Here is a 9,080-nt window from a genome sequence, read left to right as displayed (position 1 = left end):
AAGAACAACTGTTGACTTTTACATTTTTAAACTTTGACTCTTGAATTCGTATTCAATAATAAGAATTGGAAGCTGAGATTTTAGAGAAAGTTTGCATAAACGATTCCTAACACAACTGCACTCTTAGATTTTAAAGATTGATTCGTTTTTGAATTAAGAGCAAAAATATTATACGAACAGGGATAAAAAAAAAAAAAAAAAAACTTCATAGGCGATTATCTGTATCAGTTTGATGATGAACGGTTATTTATAGCTGGTAACAAAATTCGATCCAATGGATTTAACTGAAGACAGGAAATCAGGAGGGTACAGAAAAATATGGATGATAGTGATAGGAAAAAAAAACAGATATTACGTGATATATATATATATATTTTATTTTATTTTCATCTGTTTATAACACATGCGTATACAGTATTTATATTTGTATCTGTACTGAATTTTTGCATTTATCATTATATCTATAGCTGTATTTTATATATATATATATATATATATATATATATATATATATATATATATATATGTGTGTGTGTGTGTGTGTGTGTATTTGTATCTAACTACATCGACTATTATATATATATATATATATATATATATATATATATATATATATATATATATATATATATATATAAGGGAACCTAATAATATTAATTTTTCAAACATTAATATTCAAAATTAATTTTAATAGTAATAACATTAACAATTCCAATAATAATAACTATTAATAATAATACGATAATATATATTATAAAAATGATAATGTTAATATTTGTTATGGATAATAATAATGGTTTGCATTATTTTCATAATGATACATATAATAATAATAATGACAATAATAATATTAGTAATAGTAATAATAACTTAACTGTATCCAATTTCATAATCTTTATATTATATATAGTAATAGTATTTATATTGATATTAATACAAGTAATGATAATTTTAATATAGTAATTATAATTTATCTTGTAATTGCATCGATAACTATAATAAACTTATATTTAAGTAAAATACGTTCATGTAAAGTATTATATATCTAATACACATAATTGTTCGTGAATCGCCAGACATGGTCAAAGGGTAATTGATTAACTGAATAAAGATTTCAAACTTTCTAGACTCAAAATTAGAGATTTTGCTTATCGTGTCGGAAACATATAAAGATTAAGGGTTAAATTTGGTCGAAAATTTCCGGGTCATTACAGTATCTACCCGTTAAAGAAATTTCGTCCCCGAAATTTGATGGAGGTTGTCATAGATAGCAATAAGAATGTTTTCATGACGAATATGAGGTGATAATGGAGTTTTATCATCATTGAGTAATGTAGATAAAACGATTCGATTACGCAGAGAATATAAATGAAGCTATCGCAAAAGAGTAAGATGAGTAAAAATATACCCGTGATGACGTAGTTATGATTGATTTCCGGAATTCACGAGATTTAAAGAAAATCTTACATAATAAGATTTGGTTCTTTGGCGATTTAGGAAATCAGAATCTTCTTTGATTAAATGAAATAATCTGTTTCGATTGTTCTGTCAGATATTTCACTATAAATCTACCCCCTCCATTTCCTTATTTCCATATCTCATATCCTATTCTTTCTCCTCAGTTCATACCTTAAAGTATTCTTTAAAATGCTCCATCCCGTTCTGATTCTTGTTATACTTCTAACTTTCATATCTTTCATTCTTCTCTTTCATCTACCGCCAGAAGAATCTATTCACTTCTATCATTTCCTTGGAATTATAATGTTTTTAATTCTCCCGTGTCTTTACATTGCAATACGTATTGATATACACGGTTTGTAATTTTGGAGTTATTATTGGCCTTTGTATTCTTTATTATTTTTCAGAGCCTCATGCTTTCGTTTTCTCTTCCCGACTTCGAGTCAAGCGAGTAATGGTCCGGAATTCGTAGGTATGAAATTTGGAATGAACATAGCTAATGCTCTTAGAAAGAAATGGTAATAGCAAGATTTTGATTTGTCAAATTACCAGAATATCCTAGAAAAGACCGAATCATCAAGAAATATTTTCTTGATATTTTAGAATTTATAGAATGTAAGAGCCGTGTAACATGACACATGATGATGGTACTGTGAATCATCACATTGTAATATAATGACGTTGATCAAGTGTCATTATATTATACTAATTCATGCATCAGCTCCCAACACTACTTCAAAACATTCATACTTTAAACTCGAAAGTTTCTAACAGAGTTTCTTTTATATTGTAACGCAGATATTATAGAGAGATACATGATCCCAGATAAGAATAGTTGTGAAAATATCTTCATATATATCGAGGATATTTATAATGAAAGATACGATAATATCTTTGAATATCTAAGATCAGAGGATGATGGAGGCTATTGTCCGCAAGGGTTTAGAGTAAGGAGCAAGATATTTGCTAAAGACTTCAGCAGGCATTGAATCACTTAGATTCTTTAAAGTCAAACTTATTCTTTGTGATTTGTCCACGGCTTTCTTCATAATTTCGCATAATCCGCTTTTCGGTACTAAATTTTCTACCGAGCGTTCCTCACACTCCTTTCTGTATCATCAAACTTTTGGCCGTTTAGACCATCTACCACTTTGCTGTTTCCTCTGCATTTAATGCTACGATATCTGAATCATCGGTTATTAACCCGAGGTGGTTTCAGGAGAATTGTGTTTTTAGATGATTAAACGCTGATGGTAGTAGGGTGGAACATAAAAGATTTTCCGGTAATGAAGGCGAAAAGACAACGTATATATTTCAAGGTTATAATAAGGTTAGTCCAACTGAAGAGTCGAAGTTGACTTGATAGAGCTGTGACAAAATTTGGCTACTTTGAAAAGGAATTGTAAGGTTGTTTTTGCTAATAAATGCTAAAGAATTCGACGCGGTACGGGTTAAACTATGACTTTGGGTTCGAGAGTTTTTCTGGTGCATAAATATATGCATAAATCTTTTCTTCCGTAGATGAAGTGCGGTTGGTTCAGTTTCTCGATTGAGGTATTTTCAAGAATCATGAAAAGATATGAGCGCGGATTGTAACTGTCGAGGTACAAATGAGGTTTAAGATGAAATCAAGTGGCAAACTTGAAGAATTGTTTAGTTTCATATGTTATAATCAATATTTTAATTCATTTTAATTGTCCAAAGTTAGCAGTCCAATATTCCAATTGTCCAATAGTCCAATATATTCATATATAATTTAATATATAATATTCGAATTAATTAATACGTATCGTGACCCGTGTACCGGTCTCAGTATTGATCACAACTCAAACCATATATATATTTTGGAATCAACCTCAACCCTGTATAGTGTAGTGACCCGAACTTTTCCATGTTTATATATATTAATTGAGATTGATATTTACATGATTAAATGTTTCCAACATGTTAAGCAATCAAACTTGTTAAGACTTGATTAATTGAAATATGTTTCATATAGACAATTGACCACCCAAGTTGACCGGTGATTCACGATCGTTAAAACTTGTAAAAACTATATGATGACATATATATGGATATATATATAGTTAACATGATACTATGATAAGTAAACATATCATTAAGTATATTAACAATGAACTACATATGTAAAAACAAGACTACTAACTTAATGATTTTTAAACGAGACATATATGTAACGATTATCGTTGTAACGACATTTAAATGTATATATATCATATTAAGATATATTAATATATCATAATATCATGATAATATAATAATTTAACATCCCATTAGATATAATAAACAATGGGTTAACAACATTAATTGAGATCGTTAACTTAAAGGTTTCAAAACAACACTTACATGTAACGACTAACGATGACTTAACGACTCAGTTAAAATGTATATACATGTAGTGTATTTAGATGTATTAAAATACTTTTGAAAGACTTCAAGACATATATCAAAACACTCATACTTAACAAAAATGGTTACAGTTACTTTCCCATTCTTTTCTTTCATCAAGAATTCTAGTCGTATTCTTACCCGTATTATACACAGCTTCAAAACGTACTTACTATGGGTATATACCAATAGGAACTAGCATGGGATTCCACTCTTGATTATGTCATGTATGACTAATCAATTTTAACTTCTACCATGAGCTAGTCAACTAACTAGAACTCCTTTTAACCCCACTCACCACTCACCAATTACCACTCATCATTCACTCCATTTCACTTCCAATTCTCTTTCTAATTCTCTCTCAATACACACACACTATTATGAACGTATTTTTCCAGTAGTTAAGCATCATCTTCATCAAAAATCACTTCAAGAATCAAGCTATAATCATCATAGGAAGAACACTTCAAGAACACTTCAAAAATCCCTTCAAGTTTACTAATTTACTTCCAAGCTTTCTAATCCATTCCAAGTAATCATCTAAGATCAAGAAACCTTTGTTATATACAGTAGGTTATCTTTCTTATTCAAGGTAATATTCATATTCAAATTTTGATTCAATTTCTATAACTATAAACTATCTTAATTCGAGTAAAAATCTTACTTGAACTTATTTTTGTGTCATGATCCTACTTCAAGAACTTTCAAGCCATCCAAGATCCTTTGAAGCTAGATCATTTCTTGTCACTTCCAGTAGGTTTACCTACTAAACTTGAGGTAGTAATGATGTTCATAACATCATTCGATTCATATATATAAAACTATCTTATTCGAAGGTTTAAACTCGTAATCACTAGAACATAGTTTAGTTAATTCTAAACTTGTTCGCAAACAAAAGTTAATCCTTATAACTTGACTTTTAAAATTAACTAAACACATGTTCTATATCTATATGATATGCTAACTTAATGATTTAAAACCTGGAAACACGAAAAACACCCTAAAATCGGATTTACGCCGTCGTAGTAACACCGCGGGCTGTTTTGGGTTAGTTAATTAAAAACTATGATAAACTTTGATTTAAAAGTTATAATTTTGGGAAAATTATTTTTTATTATGAACATGAAACTATATCCAAAAATTATGGTTAAACTCAAAGTGGAAGTATGTTATCTAAAATGGTCATCTAGACGTCGTTCTTTCGACTGAAATGACTACCTTTACAAAAACGACTTGTAACTTATTTTTCCGACTATAAACCTATACTTTTTCTGTTTAGATTCATAAAATAGAGTTCAATATGAAACCATAGCAATTTGATTCACTCAAAACGGATTTAAAATGAAGAAGTTATGGGTAAAACAAGATTGGATAATTTTTCTCATTTTAGCTACGTGAAAATTGGTAACAAATCTATTCCAACCATAACTTAATCAACCTGTATTGTATATTATGTAATCTTGAGATACCATAGACACGTATACAATGTTTCGACCTATCATGTCGACACATCTATATATGTTTCGGAACAACCATAGACACTCTATATGTGAATGTTGGAGTTAGCTATACAGGGTTGAGGTTGATTCCAAAATATATATAGTTTGAGTTGTGATCAATACTGAGATACGTATACACTGGGTCGTGGATTGATTCAGGATAATATTTATCGATTTATTTCTATACATCTAACTGTGGACAACTAGTTGTAGGTTACTAACGAGGACAGCTGACTTAATAAACTTAAAACATCAAAATATATTAAAAGTGTTGTAAATATATTTTGAACATACTTTGATATATATGTATATATTGTTATAGGTTCGTGAATCAACCAGTGGCCAAGTCTTACTTCCCGACGAAGTAAAAATCTGTGAAAGTGAGTTATAGTCCCACTTTTAAAATCTAATATTTTGGGATGAGAATACATGCAGGTTTTATAAATGATTTACAAAATAGACACAAGTACGTGAAACTACATTCTATGGTTGAATTATCGAAATCGAATATGCCCCTTTTTATTAAGTCTGGTAATCTAAGAATTAGGGAACAGACACCCTAATTGACGCGAATCCTAAAGATAGATCTATTGGGCCTAACAAACCCCATCCAAAGTACCGGATGCTTTAGTATTTCGAAATTTATATCATATCCGAAGGGTGTCCCGGAATGATGGGGATATTCTTATATATGCATCTTGTTAATGTCGGTTACCAGGTGTTCACCATATGAATGATTTTTATCTCTATGTATGGGATGTGTATTGAAATATGAAATCTTGTGGTCTATTGTTACGATTTTATATATATAGGTTAAACCTATAACTCACCAACATTTTTGTTGACGTTTAAAGCATGTTTATTCTCAGGTCAATACTAAGAGCTTCCGCTGTTGCATACTAAAATAAGGACAAGATTTGGAGTCCATGTTTGTATGATATTGTGTAAAAACTGCATTCAATAAACTGATTTTGATGTAACATATTTGTATTGTAAACCATTATGTAATGGTCGTGTGTAAACAGGATATTTTAGATTATTATTATTTGATAATCTACGTAAAGCTTTTTAAACCTTTATTTATGAAATAAAGGTTATGGTTTGTTTTAAAAATGAATGCAGTCTTTGAAAAACGTCTCATATAGAGGTCAAAAACCTCGCAACGAAATCAATTAATATGGAACGTTTTTAATCAATAAGAACGGGACATTTCAGTTGGTATCCGAGCGTTGGTCTTAGAGAACCAGAATTTTGCATTAGTGTGTCTTATCGAGTTTGTTAGGATGCATTAGTGAGTCTGGACTTCGACCGTGTTTACTTGAAAAATGATTGCTTAACAAATTTTGTTGGAAACTATATATTTTTAACATGTGAATATTATGTGATATATTAATCTCTTAACGCGTTTGATATTATGTGATAGATGTCTACCTCTAGAACAAGTCCCATTGACTCACCTAATAATAATGAAGAGTCAAATGTAAATTGGAATGATTCGTGGACTGATTCACAAGTTCCCGAAGAGGAACCGGAAGAAGAGTCGGAACCGGAAGAAGAATCGGAACCGGAAGAAGAATCGGAACCGGATGAAGAAATAGAACCGGTGGGGGAAATAATAAAACGGTTAAGTAAAAGAAAATCCTCAACCAACCGACCAAGGTTAATTATGGTCAATGGTGTTTCCGCCAAGGAAGCAAAATATTGGGAGGATTACCAATTCTCCGATGAATCGGATTCCGACGAGAATTCCGATGATGTTATAGAAATTACCCCAACTGAATTTAAAAAGGCAAAAGAAAATAATAAGGGAAAGGGCATAAAAATAGAGAAATCTAATTCCAATCCCGATGAACTTTATATGTATCGTTAACCTCCGAAGTCCTTAAGTTGTAACAATGACCCGGGAACCTCTAAACCACCAGGTTTTTCTAAACCAATGTGTAAAAGGACGGCTCGTATTAAGGGAATATCATATATCCCTAGAAACTTGGCAAAACGAACCAAAACCGAAGAAGAAGAAACAAGCGAGTCGGAATAAGATAGTTGTATTCGTGTGGTGTAATATATGTAATATAGTGTGCTTATGCTTTATGATATATGTAAAAATTGCTTGTATTAATAAGTATTTTTTTTATGAATCTAACTCTTGTCTATTTTACAGTATAAAAACACAAAATGGATAGACAACCTAATATTTTAAGAGACCTACCCGGAGACATGATTGATGAAATCTTGTCTAGAGTCGGTCAGAATTCTTCGGCACAACTATTTAAGGCGAGATCAGTTTGTAGGACATTCGAAGAACGTTCCAAGAATGCCTTGGTTTATAAAAGGCTTTCATTCGAAAGATGGGGGATATCACATTGGGAAATCCATAAGTTACGATGTGTTTACTTTGACGCATATATTGCGGGGAACCCAAATGCTATTTTACGCAACGGGTTAAGAAATTATTTTGACTCAATGTATCCGAATATAGGACTTCATGATTTAGAAAAAGCTGCTAACATGCAACATAAAGAAGCATGCTATGCTTACGGGTTAGTAATGTTCGCTTCTCACCAAAGTGAGAAAAAGAACATCGGGCTACAACTATTAAACAAAACGTTCCCACAAGTGACGGAGTCGGTAATTGGGGTAAGAAATGAGGTTTTTAGGTTATTACGAGACTGTTGGTCATTATGTAACCCTCGTCCCTTTGACGACGTTACAACACGCTGTCTTATCAACGGCCATAATGGTTATGTTCCACAAGACCAAGGATGGGAAGTAATCCTAGTAAAACCAGAATGCATGACTTGTTTCTGGACGTATGAATTACGTGTCTTTAGTGCCTTTGCTGAACGACTTGTGTACTAGCTAGAATTATCCTCACAACCATCTTGTATCAAATTTATTGTGTGCTATATTTCATGCTATATGTAAAATAAGCGGTATTGTAAGTTTGTAAAATATTGTGTAAAAGTTTGAACGCGAAATATTATTATAATCAGTTTTTCATATAGAATTGTAGTAGTTGAATTGTATATTAGCTACTAAGTATGAACTTAACGGGTAGGTACTACCCGAATTTAAACTTATAAAACGCTAATATGAAGAAAAAGCTTTTATAAATGAGTTCATATTATGCTACGAAATACTATTAACTACTCTTAATATTCTGTATGATTAACTTGTTCCATTTGACTATTTTGAAGGAAATGGCACCGACTACTCGACACATCGTGAATATGAATGAAGAGGAATTCCGTACTTTTCTAGCTTCAAACATATCCGCAGTACAGGCTGCGCTACATACCAACAATAACCTTGGATCTAGCAGTACAGGAAATCGTGTAGGATGCACCTACAAAGAATTCACTGCCTGCAAACCTTTGGAATTTGATGGAACCGAAGGACCGATCGGATTGAAACGGTGGACCGAGAAGATCGAATCGGTGTTTGCCATAAGTAAGTGTACTGAAGAGGACAAATTGAAGTACGCTACGCATACCTTCACAGGTTCTGCGTTAACATGGTGGAATACCTATGTAGAGCAAGTGGGACAAGACGATGCGTACGCACTACCATGGTCAGCATTCAAGCACTTGATGAACGACAAGTACCGTCCCAGAACCGAGGTCAATAAGCTCAAGACAGAACTTAGAGGGTTACGAACCCAAGGATTTGATATTACCACGTACGAAAGACGATTCACAGAATTGTGCCTATTGT

Source organism: Rutidosis leptorrhynchoides, chromosome 1 (assembly GCF_046630445.1).
Source record: "Rutidosis leptorrhynchoides isolate AG116_Rl617_1_P2 chromosome 1, CSIRO_AGI_Rlap_v1, whole genome shotgun sequence".
Lineage (NCBI taxonomy): Eukaryota > Viridiplantae > Streptophyta > Magnoliopsida > Asterales > Asteraceae > Rutidosis > Rutidosis leptorrhynchoides.
The sequence above is the reverse complement of the archived record's forward strand: the minus strand, read 5'-3'. Positions refer to the sequence as shown.